Source organism: Crocodylus siamensis, chromosome 1, assembly GCF_052110815.1.
Source record: "Crocodylus siamensis isolate JL-2025a chromosome 1, ASM5211081v1, whole genome shotgun sequence".
Taxonomy (NCBI): Eukaryota; Metazoa; Chordata; order Crocodylia; family Crocodylidae; genus Crocodylus; species Crocodylus siamensis.
In genome coordinates, this window is record NC_143395.1 from 246,714,374 (window position 1) to 246,735,435 (window position 21,062).

Here is a 21,062-nt window from a genome sequence, read left to right on the forward strand (position 1 = left end):
CTCTCCTGTGCTCTCTTCCTCTGGGTTTTGCTGTTTGGGCAGGCTGACTATACTTGCAAAGGCACCTACAATACAAGTGTTCCTGTCCTTTAAAAATAATACATTTTAGGGACTCCTGGCCCTCAGCTGCTTTTTGTCCCATCCTTCACATCTGTAGCACACCATGAGATGACAGTGCGTGAACAGGTTCCCTCCCTTTCCACATTTGCTGCACCATTTTGGTTGCCCATGGTATATTATAAAACCCTGGTGTGCCCTTATTTGGATCACTTACATAAGTGGCCCCACTTGTAGGGATCAGATTAGAAAAGCTAAAGTAGCGACTGAACTAAAATTAGCAACATGAATCAAGGACAACAAGAAGTCCTTTTTAGGTATGTAGGGAACAGGAGGAAAAATTAATGGGGGTGTGGGGACATTGCTCAACAAACTCAGGACAGTTAGACACTGGCACGTAGGAGAAAATTGAACTCCTGAATGTCTACTTTGCTTTGGTCTTTCACTGGGCCAAGGGGAAGATCATGCCAGCTACAGTACAGAATAAGCAGGATGCAAATGACTGCCTTCCTTCTATTGCCACAGAACTGGTGTGTAATCAGTTAAAGAAACTGGAAGTATATAAGTTAACAGGACCGGATGAACTTCATCTGAGAGTGCTGAAAGAGCTGGCCAAAGTAATCATGGAACCCCTGGTGAATCTCTTCCAAAACTCATGGGGCTCCAGGGAGGTCCCCAAGGACTGGAAGAGGGCCAATGTTGTACCCATCTTCAAGAAGGGGAAGAGGGAGGACCCAGGTAAGTATAGGCTAATTAGGTTAACTTCTATCCCAGGGAAAATCCTGGAAAAATTCAATGAAGAGTCTATGTGCAATTATCTTGCAGAAAGTAGGATTCTGAATGACAGCCAACATGACTTCATCATGGGCAGGTCTTGCCTTACCAACCTCATCTCCTTTTATGATCAGGCAATCGTATCCACCTGGATAAGAGAGAGGAGGTTGACATTATATACATTGACTTTGAAAAAGCTTTCAATCTGGTATCCCACAATGTTCTTGTGAGAAAATTGGAAGACTGTGGGCTCAACTGCGAGACAGTCAGGTGGATAGCTGTCAGTGCCTCTTTCATGTTTTCCTGCCATGTCACTTTCAGTGAGCTGGCTTGCTGTCATGCTCCCACCATCCTCTGCTTCTTGCCCAATGAACATTTTCCTGCTCCTCCTTCTCTCCTCTGCTCCTGCTCCCACCATTCTCTGCTCCTGTCTTCCTTCTGGCATCATCACGCTCATCACTGTCTTCACCACTGCTCTCACTGTCGCCTTCTTTCTTCCTTATTTCTCCACCTTTGTCCACTCTACATCTTTCTCCAGATCTTCATTTCTGCTCTTCAACTCTTTTTCCACCTCATGGTTACTTGCCACCACAGTCATTGTTTTGAGTCTCCTTTCTCTACTCATATCCCAGTGCTCTGTTGATTCCTTTCTCTGCCTTTAAGGCATAGATAAGGCTATTGATACTGTTGGGAAACTACCACAAGAATAGTTTAGTCCAGTCCATCTAAAGAAGATATATGGTAGTGCCTGTTGTGGTCAGTTCCTCTCAGTGCTGACTCTTTTTCCCAATCATGGTGATCCATTACATTGAATACATTTTGACTTCCTCTTCATTCCAACAGCTGAGCTGTGCCTTTCCCTCCTCCCCCCCATTTCCAATTATTCCTGTTTCTTCACCAACCTTAAATATCTGGCAAATGTCACCAAACAGGGCCCCAAACAGTCACCATTGTTTGAAATGCTGTTGACTCTGCCCAATGAGTAAGTGGTAAATCATGAGCCTTCTGGCTTTAGACTGATATCATGCATAGCTGAGAGGGGAACTACCATTATCACCAGGTCTATTGTAGGCTAAGAAATGATTTTCCCAGGGTGAGACCTGTCCCTTGCTCTCTAGGCATGCAAACTCCTGCAAGTTTCCCCAAATGCAAGAGACCTGACTACACAATTTTATGGAAATGGTGGACTGCTTTCTTGGTTTTCCCCTGACTTTTGGTTAAGAGCAAGCAAGACTAGGGAACATCCTAACCCAATGGTCCCTGGGCTTGCACATAGGATGTTGGTAATAGATTTGGGCAGTGTATGAATCCCTAGACTGGTGTTAAAGCCACATGGACTTAAATGACTGCACGCTGCTCATTTGAAAGTTGAAACTTGCTACTGGGTTTTGTCCAGTACAATTCAGAACTGATTTGGCTCTTTAAACAAAACAAAACAAAAATCTTGTATACAATGTCGCGGGGCACTCCCGCGCCCCGCTCCTAAGGAGATGCCCCCGGGAAGGGGAGAGGTGTAACAGGGCACCAGGGTGCCTGCTACTAGCAGGAGGAATAGGGCTGCTGAAGCACCCTGGAGCAACACAGATGGGGGTTGCTAGGGCAACCAGGCAGGTCATGTGGCCAGGAGGGGGCAGGGCCAGGCCCTTATAAATAGCTAGGCCAAAGCCTGGCTAGCAGTACCCTTCTGGATGCCACAGGAGCAGGAGCAGGAGCTCTGTGGCTGAGCTGAGCGGCCAGGGTCGGGGGTTGCAGCCTTACCCTACTGACCGGCTGTGATGATGCTAGGGACGAGGACACCCTGATAAGAGGTAGGGCTGGGAGCCCGAGAGGGGCTGAGAGTTGGCTTTACGAGCGGGTAGGCTCTTTGTTGGTTTTGTTACAGCCATTCGGGCTTGGCTTGAGTTATAGTTACCGGAGGACCGGGTGAGGCTGTAGGGGAGCGAGGAGGCCTCAGCGGGGCTCCCCAGCAGTTTGGGGGCTCCGGGTGCCCAGTAGGGGCACAGTGCCAGGGGGGCACAACTGCTTGTGCCGGAGTGGCACGGAGCACGGGGTTGGACCCCGGCCCGGAAGGGCGGCACTTTGCCCAGTGGGGCAAAAGACCCGAGAAAGGGTCAAGGGGGCCAGGCACGGCTACGGCCACCTGAGCCCCAAGCGTGGGAGGCGCGCAGCGCCGAGAGCGCGGTACAGGCCCCAGAGAGGGCGAGGCCCGGAGAGGGCGCAGCGCGGTGAGCGCGGTACAGGCCCCAGAGAGGGCGAGGCCCGGAGAGGGCGCAGCGCGGTGAGCGCGGTACAGGCCCCAGAGAGGGCGAGGCCCGGAGAGTGCGCAGCGCGGTGAGCGCGGTACAGGCCCCAGAGAGGGCGAGGCCCGGAGAGGGCGCAGCGCGGTGAGCGCGGTACAGGCCCCAGAGAGGGCGAGGCCCGGAGAGGGCGCAGCGCGGTGAGCGCGGTACAGGCCCCAGAGAGGGCGAGGCCCGGAGAGGGCGCAGCGCGGTGAGCGCGGTACAGGCCCCAGAGAGGGCGAGGCCCGGAGAGGGCGCAGCGCGGTGAGCGCGGTACAGGCCCCAGAGAGGGCGAGGCCCGGAGAGGGCACAGCGCGGAGAGCGCGGTACAGGCCCCAGAGAGGGCGAGGCCCGGAGAGGGCGCAGCGCGAAGAGCGCGGTACAGGCCCCAGAGAGGGCGAGGCCCGGAGAGGGCGCAGCGCGGAGAGCGCGGTACAGGCCCAGAGAGGGTGAGGCCCGGAGAGGGCGCAGAGCAGAAACGACCCGGGAAAGGGTCAAGGGGGCCAGGCACGGCTACGGCCACCTGAGCCCCAAGCGCGGGAAACCCGCAAGCGTGGAGAGCGTGACAGAGACCCCGAGTGGGGCTGCAAGTGCAGAGGGCGCGGCGGAGACCCCGAGAGGGGTGAGAGAAGCTAGGGAGACCCAAGGGCGTCAGTAATAGGCCGGTGGGTGAGAGCCTGGCCCAGGGGCGCCAGGTGGGTGACGAGCCCAGGTTGCCAGAGGGAGAGCACCCGAGGGGCAGGGGACCAGACAACGTACCCCGGGACAGCTGCGAGGCTTGGGGCGTGCTAAAGGGGAGGTTTGGAGGCACGCATTTGCCCATAAGGCTGGGGTGAGAGTACCCCCACTTTGGAACGGAGGGGATACCATCAAGGTGTCGTTAGGTGCGAGTAGGCAGCCTCCCATTCTGAACCTCAACAGCAAAGACGTGGCGGGCGAGTAGAGGGTGCCAGACCACCCTAATTGGCACGGCAAAGGGGCGCTCGCGAGCTCACGGCCGCTCGCGGGGCCATCCGTGACATACAAATTACACTGCAAGGTCCTAGTGACCCTGGCAAATCACTATAGGATGCAGGAGGTAGTAAGGGCAAGAAACATCATATTGCCCATGGACCTACTATTTGGTGACAGCTGTCAGACTGTGTGGGAGCAAATCTGCCACAAGGACCTGCAGAAGGAGCAAAGAGATTAGAATTGGCAGGTAGTCTACTGGGCACTCCTTGTGCAGGCATGGAGAAACAGTGCAGGGGAGAAAGGCCCATCAAACTTCCTCAAGCAATCCTGCCGGTGGGAGACAGAAACAATCCACCACCTCCTCTGAGACTGCCCATATACCAGAGAGGTGTGGAAGAGAGTACACATGCTTTTCCTGGTGGTGACAGGGTTCATAACCTTGACCAGAGAGACAGGCACTTGACTAAGTAGCAAGGGATCCCAACAGCCCACTTTGACCAATTAATCTGCTGGTTCAGAAATGCCCTGTGGAAGACTAGGAATTTGCTCATTAACAGACACAAACTTCCTAGGTTCACAGTCAAGGAGGCTAGGATCTGGAACCAACTTCCAAGGGAAGTGGTGCTCACTCCTACCCTGGGGGTCTTCAAAAGGAGGCTTGATAGACACCTTGCCAGGGTCATTTGACCCCAACATTCTTTCCTGCCCATAGCAGGGGGTTGGATTTGATGATCTGCTTGGGTCCCTTCCAACCCTACCAACTATGAAACAGTGAAACTATGAAACTAGTTGAGGGCTGTATTAAAATGGGACTGAGTGATATGAACTGGTACTACAGGAAGACAGTAGAAGACAACAGGCAAGAGATGGCAGACATTATATGGAAGAGAGAGGACTAGCATAGATTGTTCAGAGATGACCCCTCCAAAGACAGCAACAATGATAAAGATGACAAAGATGATGGAGTCAGTTATGAATACAATGATGAGTGAAAGGACTGGGTGAACAGGTAGGAAAGTTGGGAAGGGAGAAGGGAGGGGATAGGGGGAAAGACACTGAGGTAGACCTTTGCATAATTGTGATGGTTAAAGGTGATGGTGATGAGCGTATGGGCATATGGGAGCATGGGTGAACAGTGTGTTTTTTGTAATGGGAATAAGAATGGTGTAACTGTAAAAATGTGCTTTGGACCATCAAATGAATCACAGCAACCACAAGAAAGGATGACAGAAGTATAGTTATTTATATATTTTTTGTGAAAAAGCATAGCTTGTGTTCTATATAAGTACAAGTGGCGCTTAACAGTGTGTTTATGGAGTACCTGTAGCAATTTCAAAACTTGCAGCAGTTTAAAACAAAAACAATAAAATGTATCAATTTATCAGTTAGTGTTTTCAGATTTTCCCATCACTTCTATGTGCTCAGGGAGAGCAGGGTCTGACACTGGTGGGGAGGGGGGGAATTGGGGGCTGCGGGGGGAAGAAGCCGGGTGGGTGCAGAGGAAGCCATCTGGTTCCCCCAGATTTATGTTCCCTGCTGTAGCAGGGGGAGGGGGACAAAATCAAGGCAAGCCTCCAACAATTAGATTCTGTACCTGGAAAATTATAACAATTTAAAAATTTTTCCATATATAAAATCTAATTATAATGAGGGTTATTTTATATTTGAGTAAACATGGTAATTATGGTCAAGAGATTATAAGGATTCAAAAAAGAAAAGAGTTTTTATAGGTAATGAAAAGGTTCAGGGGACAAGATTTTTAAAAATAGAACTACCTATAGAGCTGTGCACAATGAGGCTTCACTACATAAACCACCACTAACTGCTTGGTGTTAGGAAGAAATTTTCTCCCTAGAGGGGTTACTCATAATTGTCCATTAGATGCATTCCTCTGAAGCCTCTGGTACCATGCACTGAAGGGCACAGGTTATCAGACTAGATGGACCACATATGTGATCTGGTATGGCAGCTCCTATATACTTAGAGCTAAGCACTGACATTGTGATATAAGCCCTCAGGAATTTTAGTTAGATATTTTGCTGTTGCTAGCTCTTAGATATGCCAGAGTATGCATTTGAAAACTGGACAAGTAGTGTCTGACATCCTATTAGACTTGTTAAAGAGGGTCAGTATTCTACAAGTGAAACTTGTTGCATTTTCTCTTGATAATGTAGCCTCAGATGCTGCTATCCAAACTAAGAAATACCAATCCAAGAGGACTGATAGAGGAACATGCGCTTTCTCCATTATTTGGTGGTTACTTAATTTAAATTTGCGATCAAGGTTCAATCATACCAGTTAGAAAAATCAGTTCGGATAGCTACTGCCACTTTTCTTCTAGTGCACAGACAATAACTTGTCAAAGATTCTGTTATATTTGCTGATGTAAAGGTCATGGGGAAAAAAATCCTACAAAGTGATTGGTAATAAGACAGATGGTTGTTGATACATGAGATGACATACAAGCTCTGAATGCTGAAGTCAAACTTTATATCAGCAACCTAAAAAGGAATTATGAGCTATGTTTATGTTTCCAAGGTATGCACCAGGCCATCTGTGTCAATTTAATATAAATAGCAAATGAGATGGAGATGATGACTGTGCACAGTGAACTGTGCCATATCATTTGGTCTTCACATTTTAAAAAGAATGTGGAGAAATTAGAGTCTAGAGGTGGGTGACAAAAATGATAAAGACAAATCGTCGTAAGAGGAGAGCGTGAAGGAGCTAAGCCTGTTCAGCTTGCAGAAAAGGTGCTTAACAGAGGACGTGAAAGCAGTCTTCAATTACCTAAAGCCATAAAGAGGAAGGAAAACACTTCTTCTCTTTTGCTGCATAGAATAGGATGCAGAACAATGGCTTGAAATTGCAGCAAAGTTGGTTTAGATTGGACATCAGAAAAAACATCTTCACTGTTAGAACAGCGAGGCAGTGGAATAGACTGCCTAGGGAAGTTGTGGGCTCTCCATCATTGGAGGTGTTCAAGAGGTTGGACAGCCACTGGTTGGGAATAAGCTAGGGCTTAGGTGTAGCTGTGCTTATGTTCTAGTATGGTTTTTTCCCACGCTTCTGGGCTCTGCCAGTTGCCACATAGGGCTGAAAGGGATTTTTTTCCCCCTCCTGCTGCTATATGGCAGGGATTTTTTTTAAGCCTTCCTCAGCAGCACAGGCTATTGCCTATAGGCAAGGCTGAGGATTTTGACTGGAGTGTGCCAGTACTCCTGTTGGGACCTAAACTGAGAGGTTCATGGCTAGAGGGTTTTGCCCCTCTGCCCAGAGTTAGACCAACTGCCATATTTGGGGTTAGGAAGGAACTTTCCCCATGGTCAGATTGGTATGTACTGTGGGTTTTTTTGCCTTTCTCTGTAGCAGGGAACATGGCACTCTTCCTGGGAACTTTTGAGCATATATTAGCAACTCTTACAGCAACAACATGTTGGTTGCCATGATCACCTGGCTTTACCTGTGGAAGGCTACGGTGTTATGTCTTGAGTTTTGTGTCAGGGTTGACTGTAGTTTTGCTAGAAGGTTAGACAGTGGATTTGTATGAGATGGTTTGGATAAGGATGATCCTGACTCAGGCAAGGGGTTGAACTAGATGACTTGTGGGGGTCCCTTCAGCCCTACTTCTCTTTGATTCAGTTTTCTGAAGCTAAAGGCTACAGCAGAGGTCAGCAACGTGTGCTCCACAGTCTGGATCTGGTCTTCAGAGTCATTGAATCTTGCCCACAGAAGTGGAGGTGTTTGCCAGCACATGTGCTGCTTCTCTCAGCCCCTGTGCCCTGCATTCAGGATAAGTTTGCAGCTGCTGGGGGGCTGCACTGGGCTGGGTTGCTGCAAACTGCTTCCATGCTGCCACTATTTCTCTCCACTTTCTGCTTTCCCTCCTGCCTCCCACCTGCTAACAGAAGTAATATTTTGTTGTGTGATTGACCACTGAAAATGCTCTACAGAGGTGCACTGACAGAAGTGCATGTTTGCAGACCACTTAAAAAAGTGCCCTATTGCCCAACAAATGAACCCTCATTACCCGAGGGTTCAGATGAAGGTGCTCTGAAGTTGAGTGCTTTCATTAACACTTGTTAGTACATGCCAGGAGCAGCACTGGGCTAAAGCAGCCCAGACCTGTCCCTGGTGCCGTTTTCAGGATGTGAGGGGGGCACGGAGGGGAGGCAGTTCCATCTGGGGTTTACCCAGCCTGTGCTGAAGGATGGGCAGAGTGGATTGGAGCCCCCTGAAGTGGGGGGGGGCTTCAATCCACGCACCCCTTCTTGCCAGTTCTAGCTGGTCAAACCCCAGAGTGGAGCTGGCAGTGGGAGGGGTGGCGGGGGACATCTTTCAGCAGCACAAATTCCTGCCACTAAATTAATTAATGCTTTCCCCCCATCCCCCAGCAATTTTAAGAGAGAACCCAGCATGTCCACCCCCATGTAAGTGAACTTTGTGCAATTGCATAAAGTGGACATATTTGTCACTTACAAAATTAATGCCCTCCCTCCTGCCTCACTGCGGTTGGCCCTGGTGCAAAAGTGGTGCTAGATCCACATAAGCCCTGGTCATCCAATGCCCCTTCCCCATAACTTACAAGTCCGCAGGTATGGATCCTTGGGAGTCTTCAGCACCAACACCAATCTTTGGGTCTCTGAAATTTTTGGTGTGTCCCACAATTCTGGGGACAGTACCATCATGGAATCCAATGTGTCCTCCTCCTCTGGGTTATGCAGGTAAGGCATTATGGAGAGTGGGGTCAGGGTCAAGGCAACTTTGTTTTGGCTGTCACCATCCTCCAGCTGCTACGAGCACTCACCCCCTGTCTCCAACTGGTTGCTTGAAGGCAGAACAGTGCATGTCACACTGCCTGCTACAGTGGCTGGACAATCTGTGGACTTTTATGGGCTAGGTGATGCTGTGGCTTCCTGCACCGCCATCATCCCAAAGGATTGGAGGCAAGTGTTGCCTGCGTCCTTCACGAGACTGCAGGACAACTGCTCACAGACTGCGGCTATTGTGCATCCTGCCGCTGAACAAGATTTCTGGGCCTTGGCCCAACGGAAAGAACATTTCAAGGTGTTCATCTTGCTGCAGCACTGTGCCCTGTCCCAGTTGTGGCCATGCACCTTCGTTACCTGGGCAATGGTCACATAGACTGGCTTATTTAATCAATTTTCCACCTGCTCCAGAACCTTTTTGTTCCTCCCAAATATCAATGAAATTTGCCAGTTCTTTCCAGGCCCAGATGGGACCATGGCTTAGGGGTGTATCTGGCTGCTGCTCCAAGCCCAGAAGACATGGCTTATTTTTCAGCACATCCACTGAGTATATTTTCAGGGCCAAAATGAGTCACTGAGAGAGGGGTCACTATGCTTTGACCAGAGTCACAAGATACTTTCTGCCCACGGCTGAGAGCAATTATACAGACATGTGAATGGAACCTTTTTGTGCAGATCTGAGTTTCCACAGATGCATAACTGTGCAAGTGTGAACTGTGTCTCAAGACTGGCATGCACAGAAATCTGCTCATGTGACCTTTCCTAACAGAACACCCGTGACATCCATAGCCTGCCCCAGATTGTACCCCAGATCCCCCATTGTCCAGAAGGGTAGTTGGTAATGTGTCACTGCTGCACACACCCAAAATTATTTGCCTGACAGTTTGTGATGCAGCTTGAAGGGACTGCAGCTGTCCATTCAAGCACACCCCACTTCTCCCCCGGCATCACTGTTCAACCTATCAGTCACTTAACTGTGCTCCTGGGGGTCTATTTGGTCTGAGGGGGGAATATTCAGGGTTCATCCATTCAGTCTTCTGCTCAGTGCCTGCCTTTTTTCCACTGAATGCTTGATGGAATTCAGGAGTAATCCCCCAAAACCCTAAAACCCCAAGTTTTTAGAGGAGGGCTGGTTACAGGAACCTAGGGTGTGTAGGAATTGAAATGTAAAGAGCAGGCCTATTAATGCTGTTAATGTCCCTATTCAACAAACCTTAATTTGGGATAAGGCCATTTCAGTGTTCTGCTAAACTCTTGCCTTTCTTTTGCTGAGCGCATGTAATCGAAAACTGGGTGTAGGGAGATTTTGGACATGTGTGACTGTGATGTTACTTGGTGGTTCTGGCACCTTGATGTCTGGCATATATTTCCTGCAGTGCATTATGCTTTCCCTGTTTTCAACAAGGTGACATAATGGGAAAAGTAGCCAGAGTGCCCAGCCCATTGTGGAGAAAGAAGGCTTGAAATACCCACTCTAGAACACCTTTTGGTAGCTCAGGGCTCACAGATTCATATTAGACTAAAACAAAAATGAAACTTTTCAGTGTTTCTGAACTATTCCACTGCCTTCCCCTACTCCCTTGCACACCTACTGTACATGATTATTTTGTGACCATGACACAGTAATAGGTGTGCAAAGATATTTGATATATCATCTTTTCATTCTGATTTGGAATGAAAACAAATTTAAAAACATTGGAATTTCCTGGGGGATAGAAATAGAAATTCTTTTTTTACCAGCTTTCTCTCCAATATTTAAATATACGCATCAGTTTTTCCATTTTAAATGTCTTGCTGCCCTCTGTTGGCTAAAATGTATGACTACTTCAAAAGAAGTAAATGTTAAAGGGAAGATGGAAATGTTTTGCTGTTTGAACACAAGGTAAGTCTTGAAAGTTGTGGAAATTAGTAGAACTTTTGCTCCTGAATATGTCTGGCATTTTTGAAAGTCTTAATCAAAGGGAAAGATTCTCAGCTAGTGTAAACTGAAGAGCATAAAGCTATGGGTGAAGATATACCTTACACTTAGATCATATCAAGGGCACTTAAAACACAAGTGTTTATATATTAAAGTTTGTGCACTCATGCTAAGTGCTTTCTGAGTGTCTCAAAATTATGCTACTTCAGGCGAGGGATAACCCTGAGCTGTGCTACCTAGGTCACATCAAGGTAACTTCCATCTGCTTCACAGTGATAAAATGAGCAATTTGCAGTTCTCCAGCACCCCAGGGTGTACCGCTCTCAGTCCCCGCTCTCCCAGACAGGGAGAATGACCAGGTGTGCTGGCTCCTAGATACATCCCTGTTCATTGGCAATGTGTAGGGAGTGCACGTGCACCCCTGAGATTCGCAGTGCACCCCCTGAAACTGGCCACCGCCAACAGTGCTGGTGGCGCTTGTGGAAAGTTACCACATTTCTAACAAGTTTAGTGACCCGATAATATGTGCTATACAGTAGGATTCTATGTTCCATAAGTAACTCTTTATTTCTATAAATGCCATTAATGGATACAAAACCCAAGATCTTTGATTGAGTACTTCCAGTGATTTTAGAAGTAAATGGATCAGTATTTACAACTAATTAAGGTAACATTTTAATAACATAACATGCAAAGAGATAAGTGAGGTAAAGAAGAGACAAGAAATGCATGCATCTTTTGGAGTGATTGTTTTGGTTTGTTGGGAGCTCAGCAACTGATTAAAAGCAAGACCTGAAGAATGCCATGCATCTGAAAGCTTGTCTAACTTTATCACAGCCATTCAGTATAGAATATCTCCTAAAAAAATTGTTGCCTCTTGCATAAGAGCAAGACTGTCATTTAATTAATAAATCCATAATTCTACATGAGAGAATGAAAGTACGAGATAGGGAGAGCACTCAAGAACTACAAGAAAAAATTATGAATCATGCAAGACTCAGCCCAATTTGTTGACATTCCCATGTGCTTTGCAAGCTGTGCTATGCCCTCTGGTGGTATTCTGGGTAACAAGCTCTGTTACTTCATTTCAATAGAAGCAACAACTTTGACATGAACTGCTGTAAGCATGACAGCAGTTTATACTGTAATTTTGAACTACACTGAAGCAATTACATTTGATTCAATCTACAGAAGGATTTATGACACTTCTTATCTTTAGGTATTAAAGACATGAATAGAAGAGTTGCTTTATATTTCTACTGCAGCAGTACTGAGTATTGGGTCCTATTGTGTTAGACTAATGGTTTTTAATATGTGGACCCCTAACATTTTTTGAAAGGATGTATGGACTGACCCCCCCCCCACAGTATTCACCTCTAAGTCCAGACCAGTTTTAAGAGCCCTACCTTGCAAGTAACTTTAAGGTATTTTAATTGCCGTCATTACTATCTTGAATATACTTCTCTTCCCAATATCATTCTAAGTACCATTTTATCTATGAGATGCTACAAGTAAAGGTGCAGGTAAAGGTGCGATGAGATCTAATGCACAATCCACACAGTCACACCTTCTGCCATGCACGCCAAACATGCATGTCAGGAGCCATGATTGTGGAATTGTTTATTAGTTCCCATTGTACCTTATTACTCATGCAGAGGGAGCCTGGGATCACGATCCCAGGCTCCCAGTGCAGGACTTCAACAGGGCTTCCCCAGTGGCTTCCGCAGCTGCAAGCCACACAGCTGACAACGATCCCATCACTGCAAGCCTTGTCAACTGTGGCGCTGGCACTGGGTATTGCACCTTTATGACTGGGAGCCACAGGGGAGCACTTGGCTACATGTTCAGTTAATGGTGTGATTAGAACAAGCTACAAAGTTATTACACATTTTTTGTAAACTAAATTTGTAGCTTGTTTTATCATGCCATTGACTGGTTGAACGTGTAGCTGTGTTACTGCTTACAGTGCGATTGTCTGATTAATCATGGCTTAAATGTAATGTGCAGAGGATCCCAGAGAGGCTAAGTGACTTGCCTAAGGTTATATAGAGAGCCTGCACAACAACAAGGATTTGAACCAATGTCTCAGGCTAGCACCCTTTGCTATTGGACATCTTTCCACTTAGTCCTCTAGGGACCGTTCAGAGTGACTCCTGTGTTTGCATGACTGAGCTCTTGGACAAGACACGATATAAAAAGGGTGCAGGTACAGGTAAAGAAATCAGATAACTACAACTTTTAAAAACAGAGCCATCTAGTCCCATCTGGCCCTCCAGCTGTGATTAACTGGCTCATTTCTTACAGGCCTCATGACACAAGTCAGCCCATTACTGCTTCTGGCTCTGGTTCACCAGTGTTACAATGGCCAAACATCAAATTTAACATTGTTTTATACTTAGACTAGATTGGTTGTTTATCCAGACATTCTTGGTTTAGAAATCTTCTGAGAACAAAATTTTGGGGAGGTTCTCTCTTGTGAGGTTTCCACATCTTGGCCAGTTCAGGAATATCAAGGGAGCAGTTTTTCATAGTGTTTCAATATTGGTCATAGCCAAAACCAGGCATTCAAAGGCACATGAACACACACAAAAAAAGTCTTTTCTGAGCCTCCAAAGGGCTGGAGTTTGGTTTTTAGGTTATCTGAAGCTGTTTTCTCATTTTTAATGCTACAAATATCAAACTTCAGAGTGACATAAGATTAAATACATATTCTCTGTATTACTGCTCTATTTCTGGAGTGTGTTCAGGACAGATTTCTACTGATATCCAAAGAGATTTCTGAATGAGCAGGCCCTGCATGACTAGGCATCATGTCACTTAAAAGAACACTTTTAAAAGGACATTCCATGCTTGGAACGATCTCCTCTTGGAAAAATAGGCCAACTGTAGTCTCAGCTACATCGCAGTCTGATGGCTGGAGAATTGGCTCTGAGGCCAAGAGTGGTGGTCAACGGAAGTGAATCATCATGGCACTCCATGACCAGTAGTGTTCCCCAAGGCTCCATCCTTGGACCTGTTCTCTTTAACTTCTTTATCAACAACATGGGTACAGGTATCAGAAGTGCATCGGCCAAGTTTGCCAATGACACCAAATTTTGAGGTAGTGTCCACACTAGAGGACAGGCTGGTAATCCAGGCTGACTTGGATAGGCTGAAAAAGTGGGCAGATACAAACCTGATGACTTTCCCTACCGACAAATGTAAGGTACTCCACCTTGGGAAAAAACATCTGCAGCATGCTTATAGGTTTGGCAGTGCTACGCTCACTAGCACCAAGGCCAGAAGAGATTTGGGGGTCATGACTGACCACAAGATGAACATGAGCTACCAATGCAATGCCACAGCTGGTAAAGCAAACCAAACTCTGGCTTGCATACATGAATGCTTCTCAAAGTAAATCTCAGGATGTCATCCTCCCCCTGTACCCGGCCTTGGTGAGGCCGCAGCTGGAGTACTGCATCCAAATTCTGGGCCCCACAATTCAAGAAGGATGTGGAGAAGCTTGAGAGAGTCCAGAGGAGAGCCACATGCATGATCAGAGGGCAAGAGAATAGGCCTTATGAAGAGAGGCTGAGAGCCATGGGACTCTTCAGCCTGTAAAAGCGCAGACTCAGGGGTGACTTGGTGGCTGCCTATAAGTACATCGGGGTGGGCATCAGGATCTGGGGCAACGTCTGTTCACCAGAGCACCCCAAGGGATGACAAGGACCAATCATCACAGACTCCTCCAAGACCGTCAGAAACTCCTCTGAGACCTTTTTAAGCTGGACATAAGGAAAAACTTATTTACTGTCCAAACCCCCAAGGCCTGGGATAGGCTCCCTCCAGAGGTGGTACAAGCACCTAATCTGGACTCCTTTAAGAACAATTTGGATGCTTATCTTTCTGGGACTCTTTGACCCTAGCTGACTTCCCGAAGCCCCTGGGACAGGGGCTGGACTTGATGATCTTCTGAGGTCCCTTCCAGCCCTAGTGTCTATGAAATCTATGACACCATTAGAGTAACAAAAGCTACTATAGTGATATGTTTACCTTTAACTTTTGTTAGTAATAACATCAAGGCATATTTTAATTATATTTTCAAAATCACATTAGACTGGAACATTTGCAAGGCTGTCACAAAATCTGGGAACTCTGTTAAAACATGATTTATTTTTAACCATGCTTCAATAAGGAACCAAGCTGCAATACTATGCAAAAATTAAAGTACATTAAAAATTCAAATGATATTCTATGTAAGAGTAAATAAAACATGCAAAAATTCAAAAGGCAGATCCTTCTTTATCCTGTATCTTAAGCACTACCAAGATCACAAATTCATACAGAGCTGAAAAACGTGATGTACAGCAGTAATCCCTGTTTGTCCACAAGAGAGCAGCAAGATTGCATATTAGGTATCAAGATGCTAAAAATCATAATCCTTTATAGCAGATCAAAAGGTGTATTCCTTTATTATTTACATTGCCACAGCATCTAGGAGGAGGCCTACTCATAAACAATGAAGGTTAACTTCTCAGCTAGCAAAAATTAGTTTTTATTGACTGTAATAGGTCAAAACCAATGTATACCAACTGAATAGCTTTCCCAAAATATGCTGAAAGCATAGGCCTTTAAATGTTCAAAGTTTGGTGAATGTGCATGTATGATTTGTGCACGAAAAATCCACGTGGTATCCTACAGACACTCTGATTATATACATTAGTTAGTTTGGCACCTGAATGGTCATGTCAGCATGCAATTATCTAATATTCATACATACATGGAGTATTTATACACATAAATTAGATGAGTGCAAACGTGCACATGTGTCTTTGAAAATTTGGCCCTAAGTAGTTGCATAAAGACTGTCTTGTTAGTTGCTATTGCTATTGGAAAGAATGCTTCCATTGGCAAACTATTTCCAAAAATATCCCATGTTATCACGACCGCAGATAATTTTGAAATGACTTTAAACCGTATGCTTCTCTTCAATATAAAACCAACAGAGAGGAGGATGAAGGTAATGTAGAGAGATTATCTCATGTCTGTCTACTGTAGTATTCTCACATCTTTCTTTTAAATATCTGACAGTGATTACTGCTAGGAAAAGGATACCTGGTCAGATAGACTTAGGCCCCTAGCAGATCTTCAAATGAAGGCATGATTAGATCTGATGTCAGATCCTCACAATCACAATTCCTGCCTTGATACATGTACATGGCAGGAGGCATGAATGCCGCATGTCCCTGGAGGCTGGGAGGGGCATGGCGAGTTCCCACAGGTGGAGGTGGCACTGTTGGTTGCAGGAACATGGCAGTGGCAAGAAGGGAGCTCCCACAGGCAGCTGCAGTGCTGTTGGAGGTGTGGGGTGGTGAGTGCCGACCAGTGGTTGACGACCACCCGCAGATGCTGCCAGCAGCGTTAGCAGCAGCCAGCTTTGATTGGGGATTTCCCGCAGATGCTACCAGCAGTGCCAATGGCAAGGGAGATGGCAAGTGGTGACCATCCACAAGTGCCGCTGGCAGTGTTGACAGTACCTTTTTCCAGGGGTTGCACCACAAAGCTCAGGGGGTAGACATGCACCCCCTACGCATCAACAATGGCAGGAGGCACGATTGCAGAATCCAACATCAGATCCCATCATACACTACTCCTTGTCAGGGGAGGTCAGGATCATGATCCCAGGTTCCCTTTGCTCTGGTCTGTAGTAAATTCCTATAGCTTGGTGCCCTATCAGCTGATGTGCCACAGCCATGGGAGTGAACCATGTACTTGGGGGTCCCAACCATGAGAATGCATCATGTCATCCCATGGCTGGGAGCTTTGTCAGCTGATTTGGGCTCCCAGCCATGAGCATGCACTACATGTTGCTCTGGATGGAAGCCACAAGCTGACCCTGGCTCCCAGCTGTGGGGGCACACCATGTGCTCCTACACCCAGGAGCCATTAGCTGATGGGGCTTCCACCTGTGGGGATTCATGGTGTGTCCCTGCGGCTGGGAGCCCCATCAGCTGACAGAGCTCCTAACCACAGACGCACATCCTATGGCTGGGAGCCCCATCCGGACCACATGTTCAATTTATGGTGTGATAGGAACCATCACCAAGTTATTACACATTTGTTAGATAATAATGTTGTGGCTTATTCCTTGCTTTATGACATTGTTAATTGCATTACTTTGTGGCCGGGTTACCACTGATTAACTGGTTAATCATGTCTTAAGTATAATGTGTGCCTGGGACCTTAGGGTCTCATCCAGCATGGCAAGATCTATATTCTTACATTTTGGTTCTGTGTCATAAACTGTTTTACAACACTGCTACAGCAGAGGTAACAGGGGAAATCTAACACATGCTGTCGAACCAGGGTATACATCTGAGGAAACCATATAAGCAATCTGTTTAAATGCAGGGTTACAGTTAACATGGCTCCTGTGTTACGTATGGGATAGGTAATGAATGAGCATCTTCTCACTCCCATGCCTTGTTGCTTAAGACATCAGTCATCAAACTAAAGGTAGTGCTGGAGTGATTTGATGGACTTTACCTCTATTCCTTGATACCATCAAAACAGACTTTCCAGTACTAAATTACAGTATCTCTAAGACTCATGTAAATAATACCAAGAAACGTAATTTTGCTCTGTGGAATGGATCAAATGGCAGGTATTTGAAATGACCCACAGTTTCCCTCTGCATGTTTTTTTCCTTCAAGTGTCCACATACTGGATACTGTTTTATGTGACTGACATTGTCTTATGTGCATTCAAGCCACTTACCAGAAATTGAGACGAAACATTTCCAATAGGTTGACTCCATTTATTTATTTATTTTTATCTAATGTTGTTGCCACTAACCATTCATATATATTATATGCAACAACCCCCCTGCCTTGCTGCCAGCAGTCATACAGCTTCTTGCTATAGGACTTAGGCACAGTTCTTCACAAGGTATTTAGGCACTTAACACCCACTACTTTCCTAAACAGGAAACTGGTGGGTGCCTAAGTGCCTTGGAAGGCCTGGGACTTGTTTTAAGCACATAACCTCATGTGGAGGTTCCCAGTTCAGTCCCTTTTCATGACCAAGAAGTCAGTCATCACAGTGCTGCCTCTTTTGATTAGGAAATTGCATTTTTTGGCTAATATGAAACTTAGTGAATAGATTCCTCAGTCCTTCACTCTACTTACATTGTTATCATGCACACATCACCCTGAGTACCCTTTCATCTGAAGCCCATCAAGTTGCCAGTACATACAAATCCTGTGGAGTTTATCATTAACAGAGAGGGGAAAGTTCTGTGTCAAGCTCTTGCTTAGATGTTGACAGCACAGCACTGCAATGAAGCTCACTCTTAAATCAATACTGAGCTTACTGTAGGAACAGACTATAAAAATACTACTTTTTGTACTTTAAACTTATACTTTTACCAGGTTTCTACTTATATATGTATAGAAACAATGTGGCGATTAAATGGACAGGTCCCTTAACTCACAAATTCCCAACCCAGATTTTATTTAAGTTTATACTGTGTTTATATTTTACCTTTGAAATGGATCTGTTTTTGGCTTTCCTCTCCATTTGAATGTACAATAATGAAACAAGAGGAAACACATAGAGGCAACATATTTCATAGACACATTTTGGGAATAGTACCTTTTATAATGAACTGTGATCAGGAAGTTTGTGGTGTGAAGCAGCATTTGGGAGAAACAGCAATGGAAAATCAATTTTGTTAGTTGCCAAATAATCCTTTTGGGTTTTTCTGCCTTCTGCGGTCTCCAGCTTTCCACTAGAGATCATTGTCTTAAAGGTTTCCAAACTCTTGGAAAAAAGATGTGTAAAAAAAAAAAAAAGAAAAAAGAAGCCAAATCCAGAGTTAATAAGCTGATGTTGATTTAAAAAACATCTTAATGTGAAGAAGAGAGCTGTGTTTTTTCCAGAGATGGATCTAGCATTGCAATTATGCTGGAACTGGCTATCTTCTGGGAGATAAAGGATATTTGAGAACTCTAGGTAAGTTTTGAGCTCAAGAGTATCACTCTTTAACTTGAAATATTTATCTAAATAAATGGGGAAATACAAAGTAAAACTATGGGGTTTTTCGTTTTTTGTTTATTTCCTGAAGATATGGTATGTGTAATTAGGTTTCATGTGAAACTACAGGAAAAATGTAACTGTGTCCTTCAGACCAAAAACAGCTTTCAAAATAAGAAATATGTGGTTGTCTGAAAACTGCTGCAGATGAACTATCTAGTCATGATTGTCAACCTGTTGTTGTGGTTTAGTGGTAGATTCCTTATCTGCCATGTGGGAGACTCAGATCCAGTTCCCAGATGTGCACATACCTACAGCAATGGAGGCACCAAATATCTGGAAGTGGTCTGGCTTTTGGATTCTGCTTCAATGATCTAAGCGGGGATGGAAGGTCTGGGGCAGACTCCACTCATCCATATTTTTCCCTAGGTGTATGCGCCCACAGTCTTGGTGACCTCTCAGGTATACACCCTGATGGAGTCCATGGCTGGACTAGGTATCCCAAGTGGCGGCAGTTCCTTCCAGCTGCTGCCGCCGCTGGGCCCAGCCCATGGAGACTGGCAGGGACCTACGCACACAGGCTTGGCCCCAGCCTCAGCCCACCCCACACCTGTTCCAGATTTGCTCTGGGCTGGAGTGGACCAGCTGGGACCCATGCACACAGCTCTGGCTCACCTTGTGTCTGCTCTGGACCCATCCATCCATGATAAGCCATGGTAGCAGGAGCAGCGAGTGGGCAGAAGCTGCTGCTAGGTGCAGGGGGAAAGTGGCTACCTCTCCCTCACTGCTGCTGTACCCTCCTTGCTGTGGTTGCCCAGACCCCGCACCTGGGCTGCCTTGTAGCTCCTCACCACTGCCTGGAGGTGGCACTGGTGGCCGCAGGAGAGAGAAGCTGCAGGGCAGCCTGAGCGTGGGCTCTGGGTGGCCACAGCAAGAAGGGCTCTTACAGTGGCAAGGAGGAGGTGGCCACTTTTCTCCTGCATCCAGCAGCAGCTTTTGCTTGGCTGCCACTGCCGTTGCTGGTCATCATGGGCAGAAGGTCCAGAGGAGGCCCAGGGAGGGCTGGGGTTGGGGCTATATGCATAGTTCCCTGCTGGGGAGAATCTTCTGACAAGAAGTATACCAGAAACAAAAAATGCCATCCAAGATACCTCTTTATTCTCTTAAAAATGGGTCAGTTCAGAAATGAAATCAGTGAAATGAAAAGGATGACAATACTAACTGGTTGTTTTCTCCATTGACAATGCCACGTATGACCATTATGATATAGGCTGACTAGTATATTGCAACACAACTAAGTGTCCTGTTACTCCTTTATATAAAGATAAAACTCACGAGAACATTGCTTCTGAAAATATAGCCTGCTGTTCTGAGAGGTTTTAGATAGTATCCAAAGCCGATTTAGCTGACAATAATTAATATTCTATTGCTGATGCCTTTAAGTTGAGTTTTCTCTTATGTAAACCCTCCGAAGATACCATAAGAAAATAATAGAAATCAATTTAATAAGTTCTGCCTTGAGAAGTGAAAGATACTGCCTTCAATGTACAGTAAGATTATAAGACATTTCTGAATCTGTTGAATTAAAGACAAGAAAGGAAAGGAAAACTGATGAAATCTAGCAAACAGGCAATGGGTAATGCCAAAGAAAGCATACACATTAATATACAACACTTAGATATTATGGCAGTCAGTTCCTTAAAACTATGGCAGAGAGGAAGTAGATGAAGAATTGGGTTGGAGCAAAAAATGCATTTCTCAGACAACTTGCATTTTTGATCTAGTTAAGACAAGGGTGTTGAAGATGTAGTATAATACCTGGATATGATGTATGAGCCCTTTGATCTGGCCCTTGGGTCTAGATGGCCCTATGTGCCACACAGAACTGGCCTGGCATGCAGCCTGGATCCGGTGCTGCAGGCACTGCACACAACACAAGGGGGTCAGTCTGGTGCATGTGCTGCATATGGTACCTGTGCTGGACCAGTCCTGTGTGCTGGATCTGGGGCTGGTTCAGAGCCAGTGTGCAGGACCAGTTTGGCATGGTGCGGTATGTAGCATGCACCCTGTGCTGGCCCCCTGTTCCAGCTGCTGTGCACAGCTTGTTCAGTCTCATGTATCCCAGGAGTAAAGCGCGCCCCCCCACCCCAGCTGGAGGCAGGGGAAGGGCCACTCGTATGATCAGGGGACAACAGGGCAGGCCCTATGAGGAGAGACTATGGGACCTGAACCTGTTCAGCCTCCAAAAGAGAAGGCTGAGGGGGGATCTAGTGACCTGTTATAAACTAGTCAGGGGGG

General features: G+C 46.1%; 1 long non-coding RNA gene across 1 annotated transcript in view; it reads left to right on the top strand.

Moving 5' to 3' along the window:
• The first annotated feature begins 555 nt into the window (after positions 1 to 555).
• The window catches only part of LOC149874339 (uncharacterized), a 30,466-nt gene continuing 9,959 nt past the window's right edge, over positions 556 to 21,062 (top strand). The window contains exon 1 of the long non-coding RNA XR_016439924.1: positions 556 to 795. This is a non-coding gene — a long non-coding RNA (uncharacterized LOC149874339). The remainder of the gene's footprint in view (positions 796 to 21,062) is intronic.